We start from the raw sequence: 13,587 nt of genomic DNA on the forward strand, positions 1-13,587 counted from the left end.
TTATATTGATAAATCGGATACAAACTCGGCCCCAATGTCTTTCCCGAATCCATTGCCTGACATACCCTACATTTTATAAAATGTAGGGTATGTCAGAAAACGTAGTTTTTTTTAGTATGGATTCTGTAATTTCAAATAAATAAATTTAATTTGAATAAAACCCCTTAAAAATTTAATATCTGATAAATTCTAATTTATTTATTTTATTGGGCAAATTATTAGAAATGGTATAAAAATAATTTAATATTTTAATAATTATTTATTAGTTAAATCGTATTTCAATAGCAATAGTCATTTTCTTTAACAACAATATGACTGATTAAGTTAAAATTAAATAACAAATTCCATATTTTCCATTTCCGAATCACCCCTTAAAGTTGCACGCCCTTGGTCTGCGGCTCCAAGCTTAGGAGTGGGGATGTAATACACAGCTGTACACAACACAGCATTTGTTTGATGTTGGCGTTGGCAACAGTCTTAGTTCTGGCATCTAGGGGTAACCGACGTGATCTAGCATCTAGCAAGCCGACTGTGTCTACACATAGGGCAAACAAAATGTTTCATCGTTGATTTGTTAGATATTTTGTGTCGTCAGTTTTTAATTTGTTTTTAAATCGGATCGTGATATGCAACGAAAAGTGATCTGCAAGTATTTGTTCGAAATATTTGGTGAGTAAAATAATTTGTTTTAACAATTTTAATGCCTGACGGCGTTTTCGCACAATTTTTAATTTGTAAGTAATGATTTTGGCTGCAATGCTTATATCTGCTTATTTATTTCAATTAAAATTATGATTTACACTTTTAGTATACCGAGCGACGGGAGTGAATGGGCCATGGTTCAGCTTTTCAGAACAAAATTACATTTTTTTTTAAACATAAATGAAATTTGGCAAGAAATGTTTTTAGGTCAGCTTATTTATTTCCTAAAACATTAATATCACCAAAAATACCTGAAACGGTTTTTTTTTAACTTATGATTTAGGTTATAGAAAATTTAATATAGATACAAATTTAGCAAAAAGATCAAGTTTAAACAAATCAGAATTCCGCCAAGAACTCAGCTGTCCGTAGTCGATATCGGTAATACAAAATTAAAGCACATTTTCCACTTTAGTGGCAATTATAGTCATTTTAAGTCCCTAAATAAAGTGAGGTTTTGTAATGGGACGTTGGTGGCGTAATCAAGAAATGCGTTTCTTCTATTAACTATTTATTTCACATTAGGTTATACAGTAACAATTAATTTTGTTTTTAATACTTCGAAAGCTAACTGCTGTTGACTAGTCCAATTGAATACGGTGTCTTTTCTTAATAATTTTGTCAAAGGTAACGTAATTTTGCTGAAATCCGAAATGAAACGGCGATAGTAACCACCTAAGCCTAAAAATGATTTGATGTCTTTAGGATTCCTTGGAATGGGGAAGTCGCGAACATAATTTATTTTATTAGGGTCAGGTTTCACTCCCTGATCGGTAATCAAGTGTCCTAGATACATGACTTCACGTCGTAAGAATTCGCATTTTTCTGGTTGAATTTTAAGATTGTACTGAGAATCTATCAAAAACTTCGATTAGACGTTTATTATGATTTTCTAAGTTATCTGCGTGAATTACAATGTCATCTAAATATACAAAACAACGATAATTTTGAATTCCGGCTAAAACATTATTCATTAGTCTCTGGAATGTTGCTAGCGCATTTTTTAATCCAAACGGCATGCGATTAAATTGTAATGTCCTGAAGGGGTTGAAAAAGCTGTTTTTTCGGAATCTTTGGGAGACATTTTGATTTGGTGGAAGCCTGATGTCAAATCAATAGTAGAAACATATTTAGAATGTCCTAATGGATCGAGAATATATGTGATATTCGGAAGTGGAAAAGAATCGCCTATAGTAATTTCGTTAAGCTTCCTATAGTCTATTACAATTCTCCATTAGTAATACGTGTGGAAAAGTTACGAGGAAAACACTCACAAGTTAGTAGACAAACGTTTATTTCGGAAATGCAGAACCTAATGTTACAATGGCTAATGATTCGGAGGGTTTTATATTATCCGTTATCAGGGTTGATTTTGTTATTGTACATCGCTGAGTAAGGGTAAATATGATAAGTAATGTTTGTTCCTTTTGATGATTAATAAATGGGTGGTCATTGCGGCTTAGTAATGACAAACAATATTGTTATTGGAAAAATAAAAATATGATGCGTCATAGGTATACTATACTACACATCTAAATCTCCGAATAGTGTATCCAATTTGACCTTCGCATGGGAATCCGTTACATTCAATAATTTTGTTTCTCTTTAAAACGTGTATCTTTTGCCAAGTGTCCATATTGCTGTATGAGTACTTTACCTGTACTACTGTGGGATTTTCTTTACCAATACAAATCATGACCGTGTTTTGTGAGGTTTGAGTCAATTTTGAGAATTTCACGTTGTTGGTTTTAATAATTCCTTAATTGAAACACATACAAATTATTACCTTAGTTAATTTTGGTACAAAACGTATTATACTAATGGCGTGTGTGTCGCCCTTGTGTTCTCATCGCGCTGCGCCTGGCCGCCCCTGCCCCGCTACATCTCATCCATGCCTCTAGGAAGGGGAACCTAGACAGGGCCGTATTTGTGTATTTGCCGCAACAGACCGCCTTACTTATACAGGGTGATCGAGAATGATTGACCGTGCCGCCTCATACTGATTTTTGATGTGCGGCAAACCAGTTTTTGATACCAATACTAGAATCATGAGCGCAGGTTGAGGGATTTTAATGGTAAACAAATAATTACGTTCAAACGTCAAATAAATTAGGTTACTGTCAAAATGGAAATTCATAATAAAAATATCAATTATTTAACAAAAATCAAAGTTATTTCACAAATTAAGCAATACTGATGGACCAATAAATGTTATTATTGTTATTATTATTAAAGAGGATGACAGAATCAAATGTAGGTTTAGCCTAACTTTTCCAAAATTCTTATTTCATTTACAATTAGAAAAACTTTTAAATCAAAGTTTGATGTAGCTAATTTTGAATAACGACTGTAAGTGCTTCAGCGATTTTATTTTTAAAACGTTATGAGTTAATTTTAAAACAGAAGCACTATTGTGGCTACATTCTTGGCATCTAAGACGATTCAGCTATACAGCGATACGCTGCAAGCTGCTGTTTTTCATCAAAGCAAACTGCTGTATGCTTATAAGACGACTATTTTGCAGCTACTGCTTTCACACTTCTGAATATCCAGCGCAAGCGATCCAGCCCAAAAATTTATGCTGAACATTTTAGTTAGCTGTCGAAATTCAGGAAAAGTGTCTTAAAAAAATTTGCTTCAAGCAAATGCAAGCAGTTGGAAGTGCTTGATTATGTTAGATGGTAGGATTGTCTGTATGACCGAGAGCAATAAACAACAGTTACATGCAATATATAATAACAGAGTAATTGGAATTTTTTCACATTTTATTGAATATTTTACCTTAAAATTACATAAAATCCATAAAAATATCTATATTTTTACAATAAATGTTCAATATGATGTCCATTGTTGTTCAAGCAGGTATTAATTCTTCTTTTCATATTATTAAATACATTCTGTAAAACATTTTGTGTAATACTCCTAATTTCGTTTGTAATTGCCTCTTGAAGTTCTTCAATCGTGTGTAACCGTTGAGCAAATACTGAATTTTTTAAAAAACCAAATAAATAATAGTCTAGGGGTGTAAGGTCAGGAGAACGTGGTGGCCATCTATCTCGACTAATTATTCGATCATCATAATACTCTCTAATCAACTCTAAAGTTTCGTTAGAGGTGTGAGCTGTTGCGCCATCTTGCTGAAAGTATCCATGATGGATTTCATCGTCGTGAAGTTCCTCAAAAAATGGTAACAATATTTGCTGCCGATATACCTGCCCAGTTACATTTTCACGGAAAAAATATGGTCCGATTATTCTTCTACGTGACATAGCTACCCAAACACCAAGTTTAATAGGGTGCAGAGTTGTTTCACGCAAAATATTAGGGTTTTCTGTGTTCCAAGAGCGATAATTTTGGGAGTTTACGTACCCACTTAAATGAAACCACGCTTCATCAGAAAAAAATGTTAGATCTAGAATATCGTCGTCATTCAGATTTTCGTTAAACCAATTACAGTATTGCACACGTTTTCCAAAATCTAACGGAAGTAGTTCCTGCACAACACTAACTTTATAAGGATGAAAATGCAACTTCTTTACTGCTTTATGGCATGATCCATATGATATTCCTATAAACAATTTAGGAATAATGATACAAATTTTAGAATAAATATTTGTTATTAAGTACCTGTTTGAGCAGATAACCGACGTAGTGATTTGGTTGGACTAGCTCGTAAGCGGTTTTCAACATCTTCCAAGACTTCCTCTGTAAGAATAGACTTTCTGCCTGGAGATTTTCCTCTACAAACACTTCCAGTGTTATGGAAGCGTTCCACTAATCTCTTCACGTGTCTCGAAAAAATTTCATAATCAATTTCATCATTTGGAAATTGTTCTTGAAATTGTAAATGACACGAATTCATCGAATATTTCCAACCATTACCATTGTTTTGTCCACTACGAAAATAGGCCTCCAGAAGAAATTTATCATGTTCTAATGAAAATGCCATGTTAACCTAAATTAAAAAACCGATTAGGTTAGAGAACAACATACGCAATAAATTAATTACTCACGTATAATATCCACCTACTCTAACTGTAGTATTGAAAAATACTGTTTTATAATGTCGCAAAATATATCAGGTAACAACAAAATCTACAAAATAATATTCAAGCCAAAAAATCCGTGCGCCAATGAACAGAACGTCAAATTGTGAAATCGCCACAGAACACCATGAAATTGCACGGAAAAAAAAGTAATTTTAGCAAACGGAAATCAGTTTTGATAGCAATTGAGACAGGGTACGTTCAGAATCCGGTCAATCATTCTCGATCTCTCTGTATAAAACTTTTAGTATCTTTAAGGTTTTCTGCGGCCTCCTTAAGATTCCAGAATCCAAAAGATTCCATATTTATGATTTCAAAAGGCGGGTTATATTTTGCAGATCTAATAACATCATGCAAATCACGAGGAACTATAGCTTTCATTACTCATTTGCGCTTCTCAATAAGCGAAAATTCACGGTCACACGACATGAGCGAGTGTCCACTAACCAAAAATTTGTGTTGAATATTTTCAAATATTCCATGAGCTACCAAAAAAAAATAAACATGAAAATCATAACTTTATTTTTATTTCGGCCTGCGCAGTTGTCAGTCCATAGAACAAGCCGTTTTTGTTCAACTACTGAACTATTTAAAAATCTAAGTATACAGGAAGAAATCTCATTGCTTCCTCTGCCAGCCGTTCCCACGTTCCAGTTGCACATATATGCAGTATTTGAGTTGCTGTAATAGATGCCCAAGTTGTAACAGCTAAGTTGACTTAAATAAAACATATCGTTGTGTGTTCAGGTGGGTACAAAAAGAACCTGTTGAAATTCAACCGATAAACAACATGTCTGAGCTCCAGGCAACTGTGAAGCAGCCACACCCTGCTTCATTAGGTTTATGGCTTGTCGCGATTTTCGGTGATGAAGATCCAGTTTTTGACGTGCTCCTGGGCTTGTGCATAGCTCCCCTTTTATTTCACGTGTGATTTTGTCGCAAACTCGGCATGTGTCACTCCTTGGTGGGCGAAATTTTAAATTAGGAAATTCTTTTGGGAATATCTTGCGGTAGAAACGAACAGTTTAAATCCGGATATTGTTCCTTATATAATCGGTGTGTATTGTAATGGGTTTCCTTTTTAAAATAAATGCACTGTATCTTTATACACTTTTGTTTATTACTAAGGTTACACTTAATACAACTTAATACTAGAGATCGTTGAAAATGTATTTAGTTCGAAGAATATTTTAATAATTGAATGAAGGAATTAATAATAATGATTGATTGTCTAGTCTTACTGCTCTGAGTTTATATAGAACTTGAAAGAACTTGAAAGCAACCATAGTCGTACAAATGGATCTTAGACAAATGAAAATATAAATGTAATTAACGTTCGGACAATTAGTCTCCAAGATGCAAGCATCAATAGTAGATAACTAGTTGAATAAATAGTTTATCGATTCTTAATGGCAATAGACAATGAGAATCAGTAATAATTGTTATTGTTGCTTACTTCCGGAGCATCCCTTGTTTACTTATTTTAGTACACATACTTAACTTAAATCAATATCTAATTACTAAGGAATACATCTTATTTTAATATTAACGATATAATACATAGGCGTAACATGGAAGGTAGGGTTGGTACATTACACCTCCCTTCTTAAAGGAAAAAATTAAAAGAATAGATTACAAATCTTCTTTTAATTTTGCTATGCGTTCGCTTCTTCGAATGGAGATTGGTCTATCTGAGTCTACATCTGACATTTCTAAATCTGCGCCTTTAATTGGGCAATATATTTTTAACTTAGTGGTCTCCTTACGATCGGATTGACAGATATTTAAAGTGAGACAATTCGTAATTTTTCTACAGTTACTAGAGTGAGTATTATTCTTACAACATCTTTGTTTCAAATACTTTGCAATTCGATAAAATAGGTATGTAATTAAAATTTTTATTAAGGTACAAAATATATAAAGCATTCACGAAATAAGCATTCTTATGAATATTTGGAAATTGTGAAAGATTAAGATTCTCTGCGTTTTTTTCAATATCATCTAGTTTATGGCTAGCTAGTTTTAAGGCTTCTCTATTTAGGTTATTTAATTGAAGTGGTATTAGATGTAGTTTGGTAAGGTTAATCTTTGATTTGGAATCGTCGTAATTCTTCAGGAAGTTGAAACTCAGGAATAATCGATTGGAATGAGCTTTCTTTTGAATTTGTGTCGGAGGTTAAAATGGTTAATCCTGTGTAAACTTTGCAATTATCGTTCGTTGTTAAAATTCCGGTATTGTTTAATACAATAGTTACTGGCGTTCCAGGGGTACAACTAATTGTTATGTCGGTAGGATTCGGTAAAACATATATCAAGCTATTTGGTTTAGATAACTATAGTACGTATTATCCTAACATCACAATCTAAAGGTAAATGAAGGATAGAGTTTAGTAGTTCGGTATCACAAATTGGTCTGACGTGAGTGAAATATAGTGGTGACGGACTTTCGCACATTAAGGTTTCTACGTTATAGAATGACAAAATTCTAATTTATCAAATGTGGTATAAACATTTCGATTTTCTGAAAGCGCTAAGTAATTCATGGAGGGTAATATAGGTGTTAATTGATTTAATCTTGGGTGGTAAACAGGCAATGATATTAGTTTATATAAAGTATACTGAACTGTATTCACTAAGGGAATACTGATGACAAAGATAATTTTGTTATCTACGAATTTATATTTTATAGATAGAATTTCGAGGTATTTGTGTGCATTTGCTAAAGTTAGTGATGAAGGATAGTTTGCGGAATTTGGTAAATGAGTAAGGGTCATAAACAATTGTATTAATTGTTCTGGTGTAATTATTAAAGGATGAAGATTATTTGATTTCGCAAATAGAATGGAGTTTACTAGGTTTGAATATTCATTTTGTAATTCAGCGATGAATAATGTTAATAAAGAGAAATGTTCTTCAATTCTTTGCTTGAATTCTAAATTAAAATATTGTTTTTGCGTTTTGGATGTATAGTTCGTAATTAATTCGAAATTTTCATCAAATATATTTTTGTTATAATCGAGATTCGTTATTGTATTGTTAAAATTTGAAATAGTTGTTTTTACAACTTGGATTTGTTATTTCAATAATTGAAGTAGTTCTTTCTCGTTGCCTTCAGCTTTGTTTATGGCTTCATTATATCTTTCGGCATCGTCAGAATCTAAAGTTCCAAAAAGAGTTTTAAAGACTGAACCTATGGCATTAAAAAGTGCCCTCTTTTGTTTGTGAGTTTGATAACCAATAATGTCTTTTAACGTCTGATCACTTTTGAGTAGAGAAGGTAAGGTTTGTTGCAATAATTTCAGGGGTGTGTCGCATAATTTTAAATTTCCAATTAGGGTTTGATCTTTACAGAGTTCGATGATTTTTCGAAAGGTTGATTCCACAAAATTCAGTTTATCTGAAAAAGGTTTTAAATAGATATATGATATTAAGTTCCAGTGACCTTCGAAGAATTTCACTATTATTGTTATTATTATTAAAAAAACATATTGACCTTCTGAGAAATTCACATCTCTTACGTATTTATCATAATAACCTTTGTTTGTTTGTTTAGATTGTAATAGATTGTTCCTAGCTATTTCTCGTGATTTTTGTAATTTTTAGGTGAGGTTATCCAGATAGTTATCATAGGTATATTTAAATTCGGGTGGTTTTAAGATACTACTGGGGCGGTTTGGTTTTATTCCAAACATTAACTCACATGGAGTGAAATTCGTGGATGTGTGCGTTGTTGTGTTATATGATTACATGGCGAAATCGATCCAATTATCCCAGTCAGTTTGATCATCCTGTATATAATGTTTAAGATAATCAGCTACTTAACTTAAAATCAATAACTAATTACTAAGGAATACATCTTATTTTAATATTAACGATATAATACATAGGCGTAACATGGAAGGTAGAGTTGGTACATTACATTAGTCTAACGTGTACAACTAAACTTATTAGAATGAATATTGATTCATCATTGGCAAGAGATTTTATATGAAATCTCTTTGTCTGTGATTAATGAACTTTAAACAATAAACATGTAAATCTAATAATGAGTAACAGTTTGCAGACAAATTAGAGAAAGCAAAACAATGGGTAAACAATGGGCAGATAGCCACATCCTGATGCCTTGTTGACATATTGCTGCTTCCTGTCTTTGTTAATTATCGTCATCGATATACACATATGACTGCGGAATGTTCGTAGACCAGTTATCAAAAAAAAGTTTGAAATTTTGATTTCTGGGAATTGTTTCTGAAAATTTTACTACGACATTGCTACTTGGTCTGGCTGATCGTCTTTGAGAGTAGTAGCTCCAGAGTAAAATTCAAAATCATAAGAAAATCCGGGCAGTCCACTTAGAATAAATACTTTATATCCCCATTTATGTGGTTTCTTGGGATTATACTGTTTTAGAGAGGATCGAGCTTTTATTGGAACTATTTGTTCGTCTACGGCCATGTGTTCTTCCTTTGTAATTTTGTCTAGCAATGAACGGATCTTGAAAAGTTTATCATGGTCTGGTTGTCCCTGTGGAATTTGCAGTGTATTATCTTTGAAGTGAAGAAACCGTTTAATTTCTTCAAATCTATTTCATTGTAATGCCGATGAGGTCGATTGAGACTGGTTGTTTTTTTTTATACTTTTATTTCGACTGGTACACTAAATGTTATAACGTTTATCTTCTGTGGTATTTATCGTAATGGTAGTGATGATTTGAATATTGATGAATTAGTTGACTTACAATGAATAATGTAATAAATACATGAATGAATCGACTTTTACTGACTGACGTTGGTTGGTATTCTTTTTGATGCTCACAGTGTATGATTATTTATACATAACTATTGGGAAAACAATCATAGCCGTAACAAAAGGGATACTGTACAATGTAAATATATGTGTAATTAAGACTCCGACGTCCAGGTCCCGCGGAGTAAACAATAGTATGGATATCTTATTTGGGTAATTATATCTTAATGATTTCAACAATAGAGAACAAAGAGTGGTACGTTGCTTTCATCTTCGCTTTCAGTTTCATCAACAATGACTTCCTCAGTTGCTGAAACGTTGCTTTCGTTGTCGGATGATTCATACATAGTAAACTGTTCAGAAAACCGCTCATTTTTTTGGTGGTCATCATCAGACGATAAATTCTCATCCTCACTTTTATCAGTCTTTGAAATTAAATTCTTCCTATAACAATGTGCCCACATTTCCATTCTGTTTTGTTAGAAATAATTCCTACGAATAACAGATATTAACAAACGTCACATTACGAGTATATTACATAATATTCATAATTACTCTTTAAAATATTTTGAGAAATCTGTTTCATTTGCAATCTCCAATTTGTTACAGTATGTGTCCACCAAAGATAAAAATGTCTTCTCATCAGTCTTGTTTAAAATTCTTTTCGTTTCAACTGTTCATTTTTTACCTGGCCTGGAGGCAGCGGTAAAACTACCAGATAAACTATACAAAAGTCGTCTCGGCAGATACATCCTAAAAGGGGCTGTAGCGAAATTTGTGCTGCGGTTTTTCTGCCGAGCGGGGTATGTTCACCGGGCGATTTTGTAGGTAGCTCGGCCAACTGTAAGAGGTAGAAGTGTACGAGATTTACCCACCAAGCTCGGGGTAACAGACACACCCAAAGCAATTTAGAAGATCTCATCGTCAAAATTCTAAAAATTCCGACTTTTAGCTCTCGGTAAATTTGTTTTCATGAATCTTTCACAAAGAAGGAAGTGGTCGTGACCAATATTTTCAAAAAAATTAATTCTATCTACTTGATCTGTGTTGACAGGTAGATGATATATGCATTGACTGAACACATCCCCTCAATTCTGTAAGAACAGGCCAGACAGCGATGCGTTCTTCTGTTTCAGCAATATCTAGTGGTTTTTTCGTCTACAGAATAAATTCCTAAAATGTCCTAAAAATACTAAATGCATTAATTTCAGCCAAACTGTTATCATCCTGTATGGATTGATTGGTTAATCGAAGAAATAGGAATAACAACTTTGATTTTGACAAGGTAGTCCGTTTTTTTCATCTACCAGATGTGTCGTTGCCAAAAATAAATATATGGAATATATCGGGGATGGCGAACCTTTATTGATCTACGTGAGTTTTTTTCTAAAGAAATATTTTAAAAGAAATGTGATTAATGAGAAAAAGTAAAACAATACTATCAACTCTTATTTAAAACCTATTATTTGCAACCAGAAATGTACATTTTTGTACAGCAATAGTAACATTAACAGTTTATGTTTATGTAAATGAAAGAAAAAGTTAGCGCGACTTCTGCTGTTGCAAATTAGATGCCAACTAACTTATGTTAGGTTGTTATATTAGTTTGTTACTTTTAGCAGAATGCAGGCTGGACTGGAGTCATCCGACAAACAGTTCTTGATACAGTTAATGTATCTGGAATTGAATTCCAAGTTTCCATAAATTTGATATTGGCATTTTTACTCATTGCCTGATAGTGTTTCTATTTCATTTAATTCCAACTCTTCTTTCGATAAATTTTTGATCCCATATTGAACTAGATTGGAAATCAGTCAGCTGCATTTCAATGTCTTCAATTTCCAACCAATCAAATTTGGACGTTTAATTTATCAAGCGACGCTACATCAGGATACATAACAAACTTGAGCGTTAACGATAATTCTCTGAACTGCGAAAATCTCGATAAAAATTCTTCCATTTGAAGAATCAGTTGTCAAATTAAACTCTTCAGTGACTTTTGCTTAGTCTGGTTCTTCCTGTAAACCCAATTCTCTGGTAATTTTTTTTAGGTTTGGAAAATACTTGATATTAGAAAAAAAAATAGGCGTACGCGTCGGTAGAGTCTATAAAACATTATTCAATGGATAAACACGTAATAACTATTGCAAATGCTATTATAGTAAGTTGATTTACTGAAAAAAAAAGCTTATTGAATTCCACACTGGGCAACCAGCAACCAACATGCAGGTACCCTGCTTCAACAGTATGTGTGGTAGGAGGTAGGAGGTCTTGGCAAATCGGGTACACCAGGTAGGCGGAATCGAATACTCCAGTGTCTACTGAAGACAATGTTTGCTCCAGTATGACCGTTGGAAGACCGGAGACACCAGATATGGTAGTCGGGTATCCAAGTTGAGATTCGGGTAAAAGGCCTAGTGTTGCTTCTGTTTCAAAAATAATACGAGCTGCATCAAAATGGGGAGATGATGAATATCCAATTCTTTTCATAGTTGCAACAATAGTCACATCTCTGTAGTGCTAAACAGCAGTAAAATGCTTATTAAATATGAAACATTCTACAATATTTGCAAAATAATATAATATCTATAATAATGTCCTTGTTTGACCCGTATGTTTATTTTTAATTTGATCAGATTTTGAGTCCAAAATCTCATATTCATATTGCGTTTCCTCAAACTCCTTTCGAATGCCATCAAGAATTTGTTGGCGTGCTTTTAATCTACTAATACTTGTTTTAGCTGCATCAAATTTTTTTACGAATTCTTCTATTCCTGATAATTTTTCATCAATAGTGTTTAGTGTAATTTTTACTTCATCAATTCGTGGCATGATGATGTGAGTAGCCTGATGCTTTGATTTAATACAATTGAAAAGGACCTAATAAATGTTGTAACTAATTCTTTACTATTTGGTTATTAACTTAAAGGAATTATTACGTCTCCTTCGACCAATGTTTGACCCGTAGGTCGAATGTTCAAATGGTTTAAATAAAGAACAAACTGTACTGATTACTAGTTAACAATTTATTCTTCTATCTTCTATCTTGCAAGTTGATGGTTTAAAGATTCGTTACAGACTGACTGTCGATAGTGTACATTTCTTTTACCTAAACTACGGACCTAAAACTACCGTGACGGGAGGCATATTTTGAAACACAGGACGCTAGAAGCATTAGACTAAATAGTGAGCCGTCATTGGTTGTTTCGGAATTCGGATTAGTGGCGGGAGTTTTAAATGCATTAATGAGTAATTCACACGTATTGCGTAACTGTCCATAGGAGTTGTATGTAATTAGAATGTAAAGTACTCTAGCCAGAATTAAAAAACCACTAATATGTAAATAAATGACTATATATTGTCAAAAATACTTTAATGATTTAACTTCAAGAGTATAAATTATTCAATCGACATTTGAGACAGTGGCAATAACTGAAATGTTTTTTATTGTCCTATTTAAATTTGTACCTATTTATTTTTTTTTATAAATAATTTTAAAAATGTACCTACTTACCTATGATTACGATAACTAATTGTCAGTATTTTATTAAATTAGATAGATTAGGATTAGGAATAAGGAAACATTGCTTATAAATATTGTATAAATTAAAATAGTGAATTTTTGTGTAACATTTTATTTTTTAATCGCCACGTTTAATTACTACTTATAAGAGCAACCTGGAAGAAACTTACGAGATAATTATTTAGATATACACAAATTTATATGAAATAAAAAGCAATTAGATAAATAATTAATCTAATAATTGTAATATATAATAATTAGATAAATATAATATAGAATAATAGATAAACTCCATTTCACGATAGAAAATTTATTTTGACAAACAATTTTATTTTTATATAAATTCATTTTATGCTGGCACATCCGCCATAAAAATATCTACCTACAAAATAAAAGAATGAAACTTTTAAAATGTCCAAAAAAGTAATGCAAACTCAAAATACCTCTATTCTTCTCAAAAATAAATTCACAATGATAAATAATGTGACATTATGACATAAATAACAAATTTCAAATTTAATATTTCGTGATAAAAGTTTTTTAAGTAATCAACCCCGTTCTTGCTGTCGA

At 32.5% G+C, this 13,587-nt stretch overlaps 1 protein-coding gene across 3 annotated transcripts in view; it reads left to right on the forward strand.

The window, feature by feature from the left end:
• Nucleotides 1-493: 493 nt before the first annotated feature.
• The window catches only part of LOC108908830, a 40,903-nt gene continuing 27,809 nt past the window's right edge, over nt 494-13,587 (forward strand). For 2 of the 3 annotated variants that reach the window (XM_018712977.2, XM_018712976.2), the window contains exon 1: nt 494-669. The gene's annotated coding sequence lies outside the window, so the exon portion shown is untranslated. Of the gene's footprint in view, nt 670-808; nt 997-13,587 lie in introns of those variants that run through there. The other variant, XR_001964383.2, reaches the window with a different exon arrangement.

This window comes from Anoplophora glabripennis, unplaced genomic scaffold (genome assembly GCF_000390285.2).
Source record: "Anoplophora glabripennis isolate ALB-LARVAE unplaced genomic scaffold, Agla_2.0 scaffold421, whole genome shotgun sequence".
Lineage (NCBI taxonomy): Eukaryota > Metazoa > Arthropoda > Insecta > Coleoptera > Cerambycidae > Anoplophora > Anoplophora glabripennis.